This window comes from Tyto alba, unplaced genomic scaffold (assembly GCF_018691265.1).
Source record: "Tyto alba isolate M040663 unplaced genomic scaffold, T.alba_DEE_v4.0 Super-Scaffold_18, whole genome shotgun sequence".
In the NCBI taxonomy this organism is placed as follows: Eukaryota; Metazoa; Chordata; class Aves; order Strigiformes; family Tytonidae; genus Tyto; species Tyto alba.
The window spans coordinates 6,919,036-6,938,221 of record NW_024881280.1 but is presented as its reverse complement, the minus strand read 5'-3'; the positions used below and the strand labels follow the sequence as shown (position 1 = coordinate 6,938,221).

The window sequence follows — 19,186 nt, the reverse complement described above, 5'->3', positions numbered from 1 at the left end:
GGTCTAATGGGGACCTGCTACTTCTCAGAAATTAAAATGCTGCTTCCCTAAATGAAACCAAGGAGGATTTTTCTTACTCAAACTGGCCTCAGCTCAGGCACTGCTGAAAGGTCAGCCCTCCGATCCTTTTTTTCAGATTTTTTTTCTTGTCACAGCAAATAAGTCTTATCCCAGACAACAAGTAACACCTGAGAACGATGTTTTTTCTGCTTGTTATCCAGCACAGCTAAACTGGAAGTCAGCCCTGGGAGATCTGTATGTATCTGGTGTAGCATTCGTGGAGTTCATCAGAACAAACCAGAATTGACGACATATTTATGGAGGAAAAAAAGGAAAAAGGAAATCAATTGGCCCTAGTGTCAGAGCTGATCAGATGTACAAAGAAGGAAAGCAGTGCCAGGCAGGATCTGGGGCTGGATAATTCGCATCAAAGTACTCCCTGTGTCAGAATCAAGTAGTCTCTGTGATAAGAAAATAATTTTCCCCCACTTCAGAGGATATTGAGTACCAAGATTTTTACATCCTCTTAGAAACTTGAAAACAGCCCTTTAGTCCCTGTCAGTGCTGGTTTTTTGTTTTGTTTTGTTTTTTCCACTGGACAAACATTGATTTTTCTTGCTGCCAAACTCTGCATTTCTAATGGAGCTTGAAATTAACATGATTTTTTTTGTGGTTTTTGTTGTTTACCTCCTTGTTTTCGCACCAACAACTTAAATGATGTTGGCACGGCTTGAGGAACGAGGTTTCTTGAAGTTTTAGTTGAATGCAGCAGGGAAAGCCCAATGCATCTCCTTCTGCAGGCACTACACAAGTCATGACCGCCACGTGGTATCAAGGCGGGGGGGGGGGGTTGTGGATCTGTGACACTGATTGAAAGGCTTGGGAAAGCTTGGGTTTGTGTAAGATATTTGGGATCCAGAGAGCATTCTCTGTCCTCCTCTGCTGGGATGATGATTTCAGTGTGCTGCACATCCATCCTTCAAATAGCAGCCGCTGCGGTATCCTGTGATTCTGCTCCAAGAACCTATTCCCGTGTCTTGGAGGAAGCTTCAGTGAGGTCTGCAAATTAATCAGAGATGTCTTGATTCGGAGAAAGTAGCAATTAAGCTGAGAGAAGAACAGTGTTCCTAAAACCTTCTTACATGTCAGAATTCACTGTCCCTCCTGACCTTAAGAATTGGGATGCTGAATTGGGGTGCTACCCTTGTACAAAGCCTTAGTCGATACAATAATCCACTCTTGTCTGGCTAACTGTAGCAGTTTCAACTGGCTATAAATTACAGCATGCACCTTGTACAGTAATTTGAAAATCTAAATGCCTGAGCATTCTTTTCAAACTTTGCAGCTATCCTTTGGTCCCAGTGCCAGTTCCCCTTAATCCTATCAAATACACTTCGAAGAATCCCTGTAGTCAGAGATAATGGTCTTATGATATGCCTGAATTTCCTTGCCGTAAGTATGAATAGATAATAATAGCAACAGATTTCTCATTTCCTTTGATGTTCACATAACAGGTTAAAAAAAAAAAAAAATTAAAGCCCTGTAATTAGAAATAACTAAAGATAAGATACCTCTGAGTCCTTGCACTCAGGACCTTTTGGTAATGCGGGTGATTTGAGAGAGCTTTTCACCTCTCCACGACGAGAAAGGCTATGATTAAATCCCAACTCTGCTCTCAGCAATTTGGATCCATATGGGCCTAGTCTCATTTTCTCAACCATCTGCCAAGAATAAGATGTGATCTTTGGCAAGAGTTCGTACTCCCATGTATTGAGAGCAGGAGATACACACCACAGAACCATTCTGTATCACCCTGACTGGCAAAGTCATATTAGGTCAGCAATTTTCCATCAAATTGCTATCAGTTATTGTTGATACAGAATGAAGGTCATTAATTAAGCAGAAAGGATTTGGGCAGTTCAGGGTCAAGACTGGAGCAGCTCTTATTCAATGAATAAGAGCCTACTATCAACGTCCTTGTTAGCTATTTCAGCTGGAAAATCTTTTAAAATTAATGCGTTAATGTACTGTTCTACTTAGGAAAATGAATGAGAATGTGACACTGTACGTTTTGTATTTATTTTCACTCACTGACTTACAAACTAAAATCTGTTCACTTTCCAGCTCCAGCAGTGATTTTTCTTTCTGCCAGAGGCACGGAGTTCACCTGGGATCTGGAAAAATCAATCTATGGCATCTTTATCACCAGTGATGATGTATGGAGCAGACATAAGGCAGGACTCAAGGCAGTGTTCTAGAAGTGCAGAGCATCCACCTTGGTGCTGCACTCCAGGCTCCAATCCTGTTCTCTCTTGGCTCTGCAAGACCAAGAGTTGGAAATTCATGCATGTTAGTCAAGTCAGTGGTTTAAAAGGCGAGGAGGGGCAGGAGGCAGAGACAGTGGAAAAGGTCACCACTTCGCTGCACTGCCTTTTCTTGCTCATTCCCTTCAGTTTTGTCTGTGTGTTTGTCGGCCAGGGCTGAGGTTGTGCACCAGGGTAGCATCGCTGTCACGTGGGACAAAGCCAAGAGATTTGTACTTTAGGACAGAGTTTGGAGGAGCTCACTTGGGGGTAAGGCAGCAGTCTTCCTTCGGTGAGATAAAGGTGCTAATGAACCAGCACCTTTGTTCAGTCAGGTTTATTGCAAGCCAGGATTAGAAACTTTTTTCCAAGGTCTTTTGCCTCTCTTGGCTGTGATGCTGTGGGGCTTGACTCAGCAGCATTCAGTGGCATTCCCTGTGCTGTGTTTTATTCCTATTCGTTTCTGCTCTTAAGATTAAAATGTCGTATTAGATTAAGAGTTCTACAGATGTCAACAGCGTGAAAGGCTTCCTTTTCACTTTAGCAGGAGTGGGGACTGAGCTACTGTGTTGCTGAGGGCGTCTGATGGAGTTTTGCTAATAAGATCTGATTTCATGAGGTTTGCATCCCATTAAGGCAAGTAGGGATCAGGCCTGCGAGCATGATAGAAAAGTGCAAACACAATAGAAAGGCTCTTATGAATATTAATAGGCCATGAAACAATACAAGGCGAAAATGGTGATGAGGCGGGGGGGTAAGCAACTGCTATCCAGTGTAGCACAACGGCCTCCCTTTCACCTTGCTTCCCCTGCCATCTGCCTGCAGCCTGCCGCTTGCAAACCCTGAGAGATTCGGGGATGGGGCTTGGGAATCTGATGGCTTCCCTGAGCTGGTTTCAGCTCCGCAGCTTGCAGCCTGTGTGTGGGTATGACTGCAGCTGAAGTATCTGATCCCTATGCACCAGTCGTCAATCTTCCCTAGCAGCCTTGCCCAGGTGCAAGCCTAGATCAGCTCCCCAACTATCCAAAGAGTTGTTTTTAAAAGTAGCTTGGCTTATCCTTAATAATTCCCTTCATGGGTGAGGTATCATCACTGTCAATGATCTATATGCATCTCTAACCTCAGTATAAAACATGAGCTAGTAAAGCTCTTATATTTCCCTGCAGTTCTGGGACTGGCTCACAGCCACGGCCACGGCTCCCTCCCCGTGGATTGCTTCCTCTGCTGTAGCTCGGGAAATTGCTGGTTGTGTTTTGCATGATCCGTCCTGTGATGCACCATCTTTGGTGTTTTCCTGCAGTACTTTCATGGAGGAGCCAATACATGCCTGCCTGTTCTCATCCGTTGGAATTTGCTCTTCTTACCCGCCTCGCAAGGAATTGCCCTCCTTTGAGCATCCTTAGCTTTTGAAATGATATTCAGACGTGAACCATCCCAGCACCCCACCATAGACCTGCCCTTAGCGCCATTTTATGGACTGAAAAAACAGAAGCAAAGAAAATTAACATCAACAGACAGGTTGGGCAGGTTGGGATTAAATTTTCTGCTTCTGTACGCGTGCTCCCGCGAGCGGCCCTGCAGCCCCCCCTGCCCAGCCGCCACTGCCAGGGCACACACTCCCGTTTCTTCATGCAGCACGTGCAGGTTGCCAGACCTCTGGGCTGCAGGAATTCATGGCATATACTGGCCTTCCAATTTGTTTGCATTGCGTTCCTTACAGCGCTCATCTCTCTACAGAAGTGTCTGAAAATCCCCAAGACACTGATTATCTTTCTTTACACACATTTCTTTATCAATTGAATTATTTACTAAAGAGGTATGTTCATATTTTATTGATATAATTTGAGGCGTTAATCTTACTCCTTTTCCTTTAGTCCTTGTTTAAAGAAAACATTTCCTTCTGTGCTGCTTTGGTTTGTTTTCCTTTCATTCATCCGTGAACCTCTAAGCATTTTGTTGCTTTTTTTGTGGGAAGAAACTGAGTCGTGGAGGTTAAGTGATTTGCTGCCATTCATAGATGGGAGCAGCAGTTGGTAAGAAACAACATCTAGGTACCACACTTGCTAGTCTGGTGCTAACCACACTGAAATGGTGTCAGGCAACACATGGGCCAGTAGTGCAGTCCTTCCTTTCGTTAGCAAACTGCCTGTGGTGGAGCTTTTTTTTGAGTAGGCCCTACCTAAAGTGATGTTTTCAATTGCTCTGTGATGGTTTCATGGCTTGAGTTAATTTTCTTGCTTCCCTGCTTTCTTCCGTCATCTTTGCTGTTACTTTTAGTTGCTCCCTGCCTCGGTTTCCCATCTGTTAACTGGGGCTAGCTCCATCAGCTCATTTCACAGCAAAGGTGGATACATCAGAGCCTTAAAGGGTTCTGACACTGTGAGAACTGTAGAAGCCAGTAAAGCAAGGTAGCCCTCTATCAGGAATACAGCTTTGTATTAAGAGTTTGCAGAAAAGCTCCTAGGAAAATGGGGACTGGGTAGGTTTGACTGAAGCACCTAAAGCTTGTTAAAGAAGTGAGTAATGGTATCTTAATTAAACTGCACTCCTCTTTGGTTTTCTGCTCTTTGGTAGAGAAATGAGAAGCTAAGTCCTACTGCTGTGCTGTTGTCTCTGGCCTCTGGTTGGTGAGAGAGGTGTTTTATGCTTGGCCTCTTCGGGGAAAGGCTGCTTGTTTGCATTGTATTTGTGGCATAATTACTAATGGTACAGATCATTTTTATTAGCCAAGCTGTCTGCATTAAAATGATAGATTTTTTTGTATTATTAAGAACATCCAAGGGAGTCTCTGCAGCGGCAGGAGAAAGATGGTAATTTTTCGTTTAGCTTAAGAGCAGATGGTTACAGAAACATTCTATGTAAATAAATTAAGGAGAAGCCACCCTCGCTAATAGTTAAGTAAACAGGTTTGGAAACAGCCAGCTTAGGGCCAGGCTTTTCTGTTCTCTTCCTTTCCTGCAAGAGCTTGGTTCTGCTCTTTGGCTTATAGCCCCATATGAATAGGGTGTTAATTAAACCAATTTGCTTTTGGCCAAAAGTCATCTAAAACAACTTGAGGCCTGCTAGAGCACGACTTTCACTCACAGTCAGCTTTCCTGAGCACCGAAGAATACTTACCTAGCATCTGGGCTGTAATCAGTGTTATTGATAAGCATTTCCAAATGTCTTTTGTCGTGGTAGCGAGGCAGTGAGCAATCCGAGAGAGGTATTACTAACGTCGTCGTATTTTATAACTGCATTCTGTGGTCTCTGATGAGTGCTGTAGTCACAATGCCATGCTGCCCTCGAGAATTTCAACCCAACAAAACAAGTAAATTAGAAGTGGAGAAATGAGAGGTAATTAGGGGAGGGAAGTCAGATTCTGTAGCACAAGGGCTGCAAATGCCTCAACTGTGGTGGCTGGAGGAGAAAGCGGTGCTTCTCTTCCTACCATCCAGAAGTGAGCAAGAGATGTCGGAGAGAGGAGATTGTGAAAAGCCTAGTCCTCGATGGGTTCACAAAATGAAAAGCTGCAAGAGCCTTGAGGTCAGAGAAGGTTATGCTTGACCTTCTTTGAGCGGTTCTCTCCTTCCCACCTGAGTTAGAACAGGAAGGTAGGCTGGTACACGGAAAACACTGTTGCACGGGACAGTCCCCTCTCCTGTCCTCACAACCAGACCGATGCAAAACCATCACCTGGGTGCTTGGCTTCTTCCCACGGTCTCCGGTCGCACAGCCGGGACTCAGCACGCTTGCAAGAGGGCTTGGAGTCTCCAGCAGCAGCAGAACGTGATTTGTGGCCCGTATCAGGAGGAGATCCCATGAAGTGGGGGTTTTCTCAATTGATGGAGTCTGGAGCCGAAGGAGAACCGCTCCTCTTCCAGGTCTGGAACAGATACTTGCCTGGGATGACTTGAGCAGTTTCTAGATTCCAGCACAGATTGTCTGTTCACTGTGGATGTATGAAAAGGCATGATACAAAGCAGTTAGCATATTACTTTTACTGTTAGCAACGCTTGGATACCATACAGCAAAAGCTGATGAGCAATGACCAAAATTATAGAAATGTAACAATTTTTAACAGTACCAAAAAAAAGGCTCTGCGCCTAAGGACTGGTAACAAGAATGTCTGGTGTAAACTGAGAACTCGTTAGGGGGTTGAGGGAAGAGAAGGTTTAGAGTATGTTAGTTAATGAAAGAAATTACTGTACTCTATCAACACACTGAAAACCAAATGCAATCCTAGGTTGTATAAGGCAAACTGTCCCTTTAGGGAGAAGTAATATGCGTGGCTGGATCAATCCTCTGCACACCACCAAGCACCCGTGTACAAAAAAAAAACTGACATGAGACTGGCGTGTAGGTAGAGAGAAAGGCTTCTGGGATGATGGGGGGCAATGGAAAATCCATTGTATACAAGAGGACTAGAAGTGTGTGGCTTGTTTAATCTAGCAAAACAGGCTGAGAGGAGATATGAATGGTCTCTATAAATACATCAGAGGATTAAACACCAGGGAGGACAAAGAACAATTTAAACTAAAAGACAACACTGGCACAAGATAAAATTTATATAAATGGCCCATGAATAAATTTAGGCTGCAAATTGAGTTTCTAAGCAAAAGGCAGGGCCAATAACCTAACTGTTTCTAATATGAGATTTGGTTACTTATATGAGAATTACATAATGTGCTTAGCTGTGGTAAGCTGTGGTAAGCTGCAGTACCTCACCTGACAGTAGAGGACTGAATATGATTATCCTGTGGTTTTATATTTGTATACGGGGGAAGATCAGCCTGAAAAAAGCAGTCTCCGTATTTGATATCTCCAGAGTCAGACACCATATGTGTAGCCTGTGTGCTTCACGTTAATTTCTTCTACTTAATTCTTCATAATTAAAAAGAATTCCTAAGTAAATGGCCAGCCCCTCAAAATTATGAATTTAAAGTAAAACTTGTATTTACCTAATCAACTGTGATAGGATCCTAATTTACAAGAGCAGGCTGTTTTCTCAAGGCCTAGGACTGGTTAAAAGTTTGAAAATGTTCAGATGCAGGTGTTAACAGCTCTAACGTCAAGGCTAAAATTGTCATGTGTGCACAGTGAAAATTTCCCAGCCAACCTTAACTGCTGCTGATCTTTCACCACCCAAAGCTGGTGACAAGCCTGTTCTCAGGCAACATATATCTTCACCGCATCAGTGACTCTGGAAATTGAGAAGTGATCTGTGTGTGGTCTACCTTTCTCTTGTTTGATAGACTGATTTTTTTTTTTTCCCCTTACTGTAGCATTTAAACCAAAGTCTGCATGTCTCAAAGCAGCAAGCTACTTTAAAAGAACTAGCTTGCAATGAAGGAAATTCTCTCGGTTACTAGAAGTCGCCACACCATGAACTGCATTGACCAGAATAAAATATGTAAGGTTTTGATATATGCCATATACTTGAGTGGATGACAGAAGTGTGGATTGAGGTGATGTTTGTGCCAACAGAAGATTTTTGTTTACACAAACATTCATATCCTACAGACTTAAGATTTTAAGAGCTGCAGACACGTGATGCCTTACATTGCTTCTCTAAACCTCCTTGTTAACAAGTCCTTATCCACGTGTCTAAGCTAGGAATGAAGGTTGTCGGGAGGTGGAGTGGAGCAAAATTTTGAAGCCGCTCAAAACTTCCTATCCCTGGGCTCTCTAGCGTGTAAGGCAGTTGGGGGTTAAGTGAGTGAGCTGTGAATTTGCAGCCTTTCGCTGGCTGGATTTGCAAAACTGAAGGATTTTTGCTTTGATTAACGGGATAATTAGAGCTGTATTGTAAGCATAAGCTTCACTGAGCTTTGCAAGTACTCATTTCTTTCCTTGACCTCAGAGACTCACCACGATCCTTAATGGTGTGTGGAGCAGGCCCGGGGTGTCTATTTAAAGACCTCCTGTGCACTTCACCCGTGCCTCTTTCCTGCCCTGCATTAAGCTCCCCTTTGGCGGTGGTGCAGTTTCAGAGCTCCTGGGTGGTTTGTTTTTTTTTTTTTTTTTTTTTTTCCAGGTTGCTGTCAGTCAGCTTGAAAAATTCTCACTGAGGTCATTAATGCAGGGAAGACGTGTGAGCCGTGAGGGCCGGGGTCAGGAAGCCGTGAGCCTCCACGGCACCAGGGCAGAGGGGAGAGGAGGCCGGCGGCATTACAGTGGGGCTGCTTGGGTGCCGCTCCCCCCGTGCTGACACGACGCCAGCCCCGTGTCTTCGTCCTCCCGCTCTCTCTGTGCTCCTCCTTTCACAGTGGAACTCAGTCCCACCAAGCGAGTCTAACTTGCAATAAAGTCTTCATAGTTAAGCTGCTGACTCTAGAGAAAAACTGAAATCCTCATCAATCATTTTGCCTATACGATATCTCGGTAGGCAAATTTTCTGCTGGCAGCGTCCGCTGTCACTGTTAAATCTTTTTGCAAAGTGGCCATTTGGTAGCTCCAACCTAGACACTAAACTTGAGGGAATTCTGAGTCTCCCATCAGGCATCTGTGCCGTTCTGCGTTTCCAAAGTAAATTAATTACTTTATAAGTATCAAGCTGATCAACCGTGATCCTTGAGCCGGAAAGGTGGGAGGCAGGAGGTACTGGACTTTGCTAGCTAAGCAGGCTCAGACGTGAACTGGGGGATCTCGCAGAAAATGGAATAGGTGGCACAACACAGCTTCTTTAGCCTAAATCAACATTAAATCAATCAACATTAAATCAACGCCGATTCTGCTTTTGCAGGTCATGTATTGTAATTAAACGTGAATTTAAGATGCTGAACCTGAAAGTTTGCAACCCGTGTTGAGATGTTAAACTAGTGGATGCCTTCCAAAGTTTGTCAGGATATGTGACATTTCATCCAGATGGTTACTGCTGTCCTGACTGCTCAGAGAGAACTGAGTATCTCAAAAACTTACAGTGTTTTCTGACATCAGGTTCAGTCTTTCTAGCCAAATTTTAGTATTTCCAGACCTAACCACTGCTTTTCCATTTCCCGCTGTTTATGGATGGAAAGTTTGGTGTTCCAGGATCTGTCATCTCAAGGGAAGTTAATTCCCAGACGAGGTTCATTTTCCATGGAGACCCTCGCTGGGCTGTGGGGCAGAGGAGGCAGGTGAAGGTAGAAGTGAGCGGGCTCCAGCGCTGCCTGGGTCTGTGCAGCGGTTCAGTTGCTCTCCTGGCAATCAGGACCAACTGGACTGAATACCTAGAAGTTCTCCTTCGCATACGCCAGCTCTGTCTCGGTGCACTGGCTCCTGGGAAGCTCTGGCATGTAGAATCCAACCGTCATCAGGGCTTGCCATAAGGATAAATTTGCAAGCAGACCATTTTTGGCTCTTGCTGTAGCAGTCTCTGAAAAGAGCCCTTCTTTCTGTCTTTCCTCCACCTCCCTTTCAGAGACATGACCAATGTTTTCCACAAATGGAGAAGTTCACAGTTCCCCACACATCGCAGTCCCTGCCAGAAATTTTGTTTTAGTTGCCACAGCAACAACTGAACGAATTTTTAAAGCCCCTGCCACTGGCCGTGCCTCTGCCCTGTTTGTTCTTCCTGTGCATTTCCCCAGCACCGCGCGAGGCTGCCGAGGCAGTGACTGAGAGCTCTAATAACCCCGTAATGGATCCAATTATGGCTGTTAGTGCTTCTGTTGAGAATACATGAATAAGTAAATCTGCGTATAAGGATGAAAGAGTGTTTTTAAAGCTGCCTGAGCCGTCTCTGGGAGCGGTGGCCACGTTGCTCTTGCCAAGCCCTGGTGCAGGACGGCAGCTGAGGACTCGGCAGCCGCTCAGCTCCCCTCTGGACCACCGGCTCCCCGTGAGTTGTTACGTGGTCACTAACTGGTGAGCGTTGACTTACAGGCCCGGCCTCCCACCACAAGGCATTTTGTTCGTGCTTGTTGCGGTTGCACTTCAGGTGCCTCTGCGGGGCAGCTGGTGCTGCCGTGTCAACCTCTCTGTTAATGGCAGCCACACGCACAACAAATGTGCTCCACTGTCGTTAGACTGTGAAGTTAGAAAGCCACCGTGTTCGCCTGGTTATGGGGGTTGTGGCTGGGAACGGGCTGGGCAGGACGGAAAAAGCACTTGGTAGACTTTTGCAGGAAATGTTCCGCTCTTGGAGTGCTGTCCCATCAGTGCAGAATGATCCTTGCATCCCCCTCACACCACCAGAAAATCTGTTGCTTCCTCTAACTGTCACTGGGTCTCCCTTCATCATCTGTTGAGAGCAGATAGACATCTCTCCTCACCCAGCTGTCACCCATGGTGACACATTTGTGGTCTTTTATCATCCAGCAGTTGATCAGATGAGGAAAGGTGCCCTCTTTTGTTCCTGATGGTTCCCTTCCTGGCCTGCCTTTTCTTAGCAGATGCATGGAGTGGCAGGAGAATAAATGTCTTTCGGACAGCATACGGCAGATTTGGAGGAGGGAGGGTCCTGAGTGTCACCTGTCCCAGTGCTGGCTCCTCAGATGTCAGAGGGGATCCGGAGCAGCAGACATCTGTGCAGCAGAGGTTGGCTGCAGAAGACCTTTCGGCGAGCAGTGCCCTGTTCCTTCTCCTGTTCCCTGCGTATCTGTGGCGGCGGGAGGAGACAGCCACACTCTGGGATTCAGGCAGTGAGCTCATTGCACCCAGAATCGTTTGAAAGCACCAACTCCCTAATGTTGTGTGTAACCAAACAGGAATCCTTAACGCTTGTTCTAGCCACCCTTCCCCTTCCTGTGCCATCATCTGTTTGTCCCAGAGCCCCGCAGTTGCACAGCTGTACTGCCTGGGTTTATTTTTCTGGTGCTCTCAAGAGTGTCTCTGTGTGGGTTGAGACAAACCAGCTGCCAAAGACCGTGGTGGTAATTCCCCAAAGTCAAGACTTCCATGCTTTATGGAGTTAGGGGTTGGTGAATCTCTTGGGAAAATTATGTCCTATAAGATACCCAGTGGCCCTTGTGAGCCTGTGGGTGCGAGGCTGATGGTCTCCCCTAAGCATCCGGAAGACAAGAAAGAGCTGTGAAAGGGAATTGGCATTAGCTTTTTCTGAATTGAAACTACTATTTTCTGATGAGTTGTTGCTTTACAAATCTGCCTGTGAGGAGTAGGCTGGGAAATGCTGACAATACGTCTGTTATTGGACATAGATGTTCCCTTGACGCCTGAGACTCATTTCTACACACTACATGCTGTTTCTGTATAACCTTTCTTTCTGAAGTGAGGTCTCGTTTTCTTGCCCTACAGGGCTTTGCAGTATTAGCCTGTTCTTGTTAACTGCTGAAAATCTGAAATACTAGGGTAGGAATTACTGTTTGGAAGAGGTCTGTGAAGGCAGTTTCTGGAGAGTGAGCCCATTTTACATACAGATCTGCCCATAGATCCAGGTCCCAATAAAAGTTTAAAGTACTCTGCAAAAGAAGATATTCTTTGTCATCTCCCAGACATGAGGGAAGCTGAGAAGAGAGTTAAAGGAGGGCTTGTCTCCTCCCTGCTCAGCTGATACTGCCAGGAAAAAGGAGTGATTCTTTTCCCCTCACCTGGCCTCACCTAGCTGTATCGCAGGAGAGTTCATTTCTGTTATGCCTCATTAATCTGAGTTTCTAATAGCAGTGAAAGACTCTGAACTTGGTCGACGGAGAAGTTAACAATCAGTTTGCTGGAGTCCTAACGGTTGATCACTTAGCCTTGGTTATTAACTGCAGGCAAGGACCAGTTTCTGGGAGATAATTGGGGTCATAAACAATAGCTGTGTAATGGAGACTGTGCCCTAGGAGAGGGACTAAACATGTTCAGCTGCAAGAAACGTACTGCCTTTGGAGAGCATCCAGGTGCTGCCATCAGCCAGCTAGAGTTCAGGCAGCCAAGTTGTTGCTGTAGGGGAAGAGAGGCCTTTAGTGCTCAGCAGGCAGCACCTAGCTGTGCTCAGGATGGCCCCAAGCTGGAAAGATGCTCGAGTGCGGCCACAGGAGGCTTGATAAAACCTCTTAAGCAGAAACCTGGGAGGTGCGGATTGGAGGCCGTGCGTCTTTCAGCCCATTTCAGCACCAGGACTCGGCGTTTAGGAGCGGTCGGTTTTGCGACCTGGGCTAGGGTTGTTGGTGTCAGCTGGATGTTCCAAGCTGAGGGTGGCTGAGGGTTGAAGTAGGCCCCCTTAGCTTGTTCTGGCTGGGTGGTGAACGGGACTGCAAATGTCCTGCTGCTGCAGCTTTCGCTTGAGCAGATGCGTGCTTGTGCACAGCAGGCACAAAATGTATGTGCAGGGTCTCCTGGGCCATTTGGGCTCTGCTGTAGCGTCATTGGAGAATTAAGATTGCTCTGCCTGGAAGTCCTTAATACAGCGTTGGTTTCTTGCTAAGAAGAAAGTCCAGAAAAGCACCATTAAGAGCTAGGAGGGTATTTAAATCGAAAGGATTTTTGTTTGTACTTTCTAAAATAAAACCCTGTTTCTGACTGCCGAGCCCATTAAGAATCCCTGCTGGGGACACAATGTGCACAGGGGTTCTCCAGGCCATGACGAGATGTTTTCTTTCAGTGGAGAGCTTGTCGGGACTGGAAGGTAGCTTGATGGGATTTCTGATGTGGCATCAGCCTCTGATTAGATTCATGTCACTCCAGTCGTTCCCTGTGTGCATCTGATTGGAAACAAAGGGAGGAAAATAAAGGTGCAAATGAGTTTCTGTAATGATTGCACTAGCCAAGATAGAGTGTGGCATGTTGGGATCTGGAGTTTCTGAAGGTTTTATCCCGTCGAGAACGAGGGTAGCATGTGCATGCTTGTGGACCGCACGCTGAGCTGGGCACCCTGATGTGAAAGCTGGGAAGGTACCTGACACACAGATCCCGCAGCTCTGTACTGTGGTACTTTGAAAGCATCCTTGGATACTCCCTCATTTTTAAAAGAATCAATTGTTCTTCCCTGTTGCTTCCCATGTGTACAGAACTGCAGAAGAAAATTTAAGGGGAATCTGTGGAGGAGGGTAATGTTGCTCTTCATTTCCCGATACCAAAAGCATGACAGTGTTGCCAGGCTGGGCCACATTACAGAATCAAGACAGTAAATGTCTTAATGTGGAGACCTGAAAGGCTGCTGTAGGTGTGCAGCTGGATTTCTTCCACTGAGCCCTTTGCTCTGACAGCAAAGTCTGGCTTCGCTCAGCTTTGATTCAAAACAGGTAGGTACTGGAGAAGGGCAGTGATCCCGGAGAGCTCTCAGGTTCTCCAGGCTTCCAGCCTTCCCCAGCACATCACTGTCCCAGTCAGGCATATGGGAGGGGTTTTCAGCAGTTGGTAAAGTGAATGAGAGCAGAAGTATTAGCATTATTTCTGATACTAGCCTCGCATGAAATCCCTGCTGGAACTGGGTTCACCAGGCTGAAGCGACGTCTTTTGAGTTAAGTAAGGTCCTGTTGAAACTGGCAGGAGGTTGTTTGCTGTTCCCCCCCTCCCAGTGCCACAGAGACGCACTGCAAGCTAGAAACCCCTCAGGGGAACTAGAAACAGAGCAGGGAGGGAATCAGGCGCTCTGCCCGCACGCACTGCACTTCTGGTACGTTGTGGTCAACCAGTTTTGTCCAGGCAGTGACCATGGGTAACCCAAGCTGGAGCCAAGACTGACTCAGGAGAAGGCCAAGAGGTGACAGGGGCTCCTCCCTTTCAGATAAAGTGGAGCCAGTTTACCACTGCTTGGCAGTGGGGGAAGGCAAGCGTAGCTAGACCTGCCGAGAGAGGCTGAGAGCGTAGGGCTGAGCTGCGCCAAGGAGGTGGGCAGGAGTCTCTCTTATTCCAGCTATTCCTCCAACCATGTGAAGCACTAATCTCAAAGTGAGGCCGAGATATCCCGGCATCTCTGAGAGCCGAACTAGACCCTGCAGTCCCGCCGCAGCGTCAAAGGAGAAATCCAATTTACCTGCAGCACCAGGCAGAGCCCTTCAGTAACCACCGGGAAGCAGAGTGTGCGTGGGATCCCTGCTGTGCCGTATTGAAATCTGCCCTGGGAAGAGCAAGAACATGAATATGGAAGGAGGCGAAGGGAACTGTCACACTCGCGGCGTCATGTTCCTAAGCGGCAGCTCTTTGTCTGTGCAGCACAGAGGAGGAGGTTTGATGTCTCCTTGGGCAGTGTTAGTGCTACCTCTAATTTATGTATTCAGGGCTGAGACTTCCAGGTGGCAGGCTCACTGGGAACACAACGGGTAGGACCAGCTGGCTCACTTTGAAGTGACAGAGGCAAGGGGACATGTGAGAGGTTTGGGCGTAGAGCTAGGGTGTGATTTTTGCACCGGAAGAGATCTAATTGTCTGAGACATGGGTGGGTGCTGTCCTTCCCCCTTCTGGCGGCTGTGGGGGTGGGATGCTCTGCCTGTTCATCTCTGCTCCCAGAGGCAGCATACCTGCCCACTCATGACTGCGGCGCTCTCCCCCTTGACAGCTGAGATGGGGAACGAGTTTTTGAGACTATGCCATGGAACACCTACCACCAGCAGAATAACAAAGGGCCTATCCTGCCCGTTGCTGGCACGCTGAAGCGTGAGCAGGCAAGCGTATTTGTGCCTCCCCAGTAAATCCACAGCTCAGCTGCTTCTGTACCAAACAGCTTTTAGTTTAACTGCCTTGTTACCCTTTGGATGGACAGAAAGACTCCTGGATAGCCTCTGGGATGAATGGGTCATTTCTGTGAGTCAAAAAATCTTCACTCGGACCTTAGGTCAGTTACAATTTGTGGCTTTGCTTTTTGAGCCGCCATCCATTTTTTTTTTTTTCCCTTCAGTTCCTCCATGTGCTTTGGAGAGGGGTGGGGAGCACATAATCAGAATAAATGGGGAATTTCTGGATTTCTTACTCGTGCCAGCCATCCTGCTGGAAAGCATCAACATCCATTGCTCAGCTGCTCCAGGAGTGGGAAGAGGAAATGCCTGAACCTGGGTCCTCCCCTATTAGCAAGGCAGGATATCTTCCCAACTTCACTGGGAGTATTTTTAGATAAATTCTCAGATATCTCAGCTGTAAAATGCTTGAGTGACAATCATGTGTTTCCCATAAGGTAGAGAGATTAAGCCTTTGATAATAAGGTGGCAGAGTACAGAAAATATTCACAGCAGTTGATGAACGAGCAGAGCAGATTTTTGATGTCTGATCTTCGCAGCTTGGAGCACCTTTCTGCTGGTTAGATGTGTCAGTCTTTCACTCCCACGCCCCTTCCCAAACTGCTGGTGGGGCCAAACTTCAGGCACTTTTTGATCAATTGTGAGTTAGCAGTATTGTCATGGGAAGGACTTCTGGCCTCCCTGGACAGAGGAGGCTTAGCTGAGTCTGCCTTTGTTTGAAATCCACTGGGTAGCACTAGAGCATGGAAGAAAAGTCATTTCTTACATAAGCTTGGATTATGTTATTTACTCTCCATTGTTTGTAAGGGCCTCATAGAACCGTGAAAATGACCTTTATTTCTCTATGGATTTTGTCCTTTTTCATTTTGCAAATATTGATTATTTTTTTTTCGCCCGTGTCTTTATCAGAGCTGAATTAACAAGGCTGTTTAACAAGAGCCTCTGATTCATTTGGGGTCTTTTTGTGCCAGGTACTATCACAAGCAGCTGAAAGCAGCTCAGTGAAGAGTGTGCAACCACCGTTACAGAATTGACAGAGGACGTGATGTGCCCTGACAAGAGCTGAGCTAGCATGGGTCAAAGAGCAGGCTTAAAAAGATGGTCTCTTCAGCCTGGGAACAAATGCTAGGAAGGGTTGTTTGTAAGGAATAAAATTTTATGTTTGAAAGCTCACCTTCCTCAGACCATTAAAGCCTGAAGCCACTGAAAATCATTGAGTCTACTGCGTTATTCCAGTTCCACCCACAGATCCCCAAGTGAGATCAAGAGCCCATATTCGCAGCAAGAGGTGATTCCTGTCCTTGTGATCCGAAATCTCAGTGTCATGGTGATGAGACTCCAAGAGGAAAAGGAGCCATTGGTTCACCTTTATATGCTCTTTCTTGCCAGGCTTTTAAGCAAGCCTCTTGACTGGTTCAAGAGCTTGTAGGTGGAGCAGAGAGTGGAAATTGAAGGCATACGAGGACATAAAGTTCAAACAAAGTCTGATGGCCACTTTTGATGCTTTTAACACAAGTGAGAGGGAAGGTATAGCCCAGCTGATAGCTGTCCCTTGCTGTTCATACTTGCCGTGATGCACCACAGTGGTTTCTTGTGCAGGCCCTGCAGGTTGGCAAGGGTGGGGAGGAAGAAGCTGCCGTGCACAGTTCTCTGGGGCAAGCTGCAATCTCATGCCTTTCAGGATCATCTCTTCGCTCTGTCAGTGGCCTTGAGACATCCTATAGGTTTTTTCGTGACCTGTCTGGCCAGTCGCACAAGCCTGACCTTCTGCATATATGCCACGTTGAGAAAAAGAGATGTCACAATGAGGGTAGAAGTGGTATGTCCAGATTTCTTTCTTCCTGAACAGGCAGCACCACTTGTAGCTTTGCTCTAAGACTCTCCTGTGGGCTCATCTTTCGTACAACCTATACACTGTGGTGAGAGATGACGTTTGCTTCAAATGAAACGAGGGTCTCCTTAAACCAGCCGTTGTACAAGCCTATAAAAAGAAGGAGTCCTCATCCTTAAGCACTTAGGATCTATGTCAGAGGGGATGGCAGACTTTCAAGGACTTTGTCCGAGTGTGCACTTCTTTCTCTCTGAGGTGAGGGGTTAAGTATGCCCGTGGGAGCTGGGAGGTTGTCTCTAAGGAACATGATGAGGCCAATCAGTTAGTGCTTATTAGTTTCCCCTCCGCAAAGGGTGGACTCCTGCCTTTCCCAGCCTGCTGGGTTTGGCAGAGCTGGGACTAGCTCTGGCCCACCAGCCTGCTCTACCGCAGGCCATGCGGGAGCCCAGCACGCTGTCTGGGCAGTCACAGCACCCACGGCCGAAACAGGCCAGGAGTGGGGAGAGGAAGCAGAGGAGATGTAGCTGTTACCCCACAGAACAGCAATAATGCTGAGAACAGAGCTGGGTCTCCAGGCTCCTACCTGATCCGTGTCCTTTCTAGTAGATGATGCTGTCTGTCCTGCAACTCACTGCTGTTTTTCAAGAGCAGAAGGAGCGTTACTTCTTGGCTGCAGGCCGTCCTAGTCTTTCAGCATCATTAGAGACCGTGTCCATGCAACCAGAGTAGCTAAAATCTTGTAAACCTAGAGAGGAAGTAAGGAATTAAGAATCAAAAGGGTCTTAGGGTATCCTGGTTGTAGGGGACTCTGGCAGTTCCTTACAGGCTGTTACAGCTGTATAAAAGAGGTATTTCTGGATCAGGAAAAACCGTCACCTTCTGCAGGAGGGCAAAGCAAAGGAACTGCTGATTTTTTTACAAGTCTAAGAAACCCATCTGAAAGTGCTTGGGAAGTGAGAGGACAAGTTTATATTCCTCCTCCAATTAAAACCTCTTCTTGTAAAGTGAAACAGTCCAACAAAAAGAGTGAAAATGTCATTCAGCCGCTGCTCGGGCTGTTTGGTGGGGGTGTGTGAGGCTGGGGAGTGTCCTTCAGCTGACGCAAGGCTGATCGAATGGTTTTTCCACTGGGTTATTAGATGCTCTGAGGCCGATCTCCCTGAATTCTGTTTTCAGTGGAAGTTTCAACAATACCACTGTGTCTCTGCAAACAATTTCTGTTTTGGTGACACGATACTTCCCGACAAAAAGAGTCAGAAAACTCCCAACCAGCTCTAAGCCTCACACTTCCCGAGTCAGAGCTCTGGCTGCTTCTCCCTGGAGGCTCAGCCAAGAACAAGCCACTCCATATCACCGTTCGTTTACCCTCCTGAACCCTGTCTCTCAGTGCTTCAAGGTAGATGCTTCAGCAGTTAATACTGCTCCTGGGGCATGTGCAAGGAACAATTAAAGCTCATTGTGCCAGTGAAGAGCCCTGGGGTGAGCCGGGCTGTGGAGACAGCTGCCCTGTTTTGCTGTGTGCAGCAGCTTCCCCAAACAATCCTGTTGCAGAAAGAGGCCGGTATGTCTTGCTGATTGCAGAGTTAAGGATTAAAACTCAAGGGCTAAACTCAATGTGGCATTTCTAGGCTTTTTGCTGCTGGCAACCGTCTTGGTTTGTAGCATTCAGCCGCCTGGGCAGAGCAGGGCTGCTGAGCCTGCGAAGCCGTTTCCAACAGGCTGCAGCGTGGGACTGATGGCAGGAGTGAGGCACGAGTGTTTAAAGAACGAGCACTTCGTCGTGCTCCCTTGAACGCTTTGCCTGTGACATGGCAGGATCTAGATCTTTGATCCCAAAATGACAGAACGGACGTGAATGGCAGTTCTTCATCTCGGACGTAAATTCTCACTACAGCTATGCCCCGCAAGAATCAGCTAAGCCTCCTCCAGCTGCAGGCAGGAGGCTTAGAAGAAGGTGGCGTTGGCCATTCCCTGGAGAAGGGTCTTGCTAGGTAGTGTACAGCCAGATTTCATTTGTGCCCAGCAGTCAGAGTGGCCTCAAGCTGCTTCGGCTGCTAGAAGAGGAGTTTATCGCCCAAATGGCAAGTCTCAGCTACAGGATAAACTTGTGTAGCTCCGCAATAGCAGGCTGGTGTGCGTGGGGAGGGGGCAAGCTTTTCCCTTGCCTTTGTGAGTTGTCTGGAAACTGGAAACCTCTCCAGAGATAAATTGGAAGTTTTCGTTGGCGTCTCTACTGAGAATGTCAACAGGAATCTGTCACTGCCAGTCATGTCGATACAAACACAATTTCCTCATTTAAAGCACCGCACCAACTGTACCTAATTAACCTTCATGACAGCACAGCAATATGAGGAAATAGGGATCATTAACTTCAGCTTTTCTTTAAAGAAGGGGAAGAGAAACAGCAGTGCCAGCTCCATGTGTTTCAAATTGAGGTAAACTCAGAAAAATCACAAGGTTAAAAATAACAATAATCC

General features: G+C 46.8%; 1 protein-coding gene across 4 annotated transcripts in view; it reads left to right on the top strand.

Annotated features, from left to right (window-relative positions):
- The window catches only part of LOC116960975 (transmembrane protein 263-like), a 209,254-nt gene that overhangs the window by 179,925 nt on the left and 10,143 nt on the right, over positions 1–19,186 (top strand). The gene's annotated exons all lie outside the window — the stretch shown is intronic.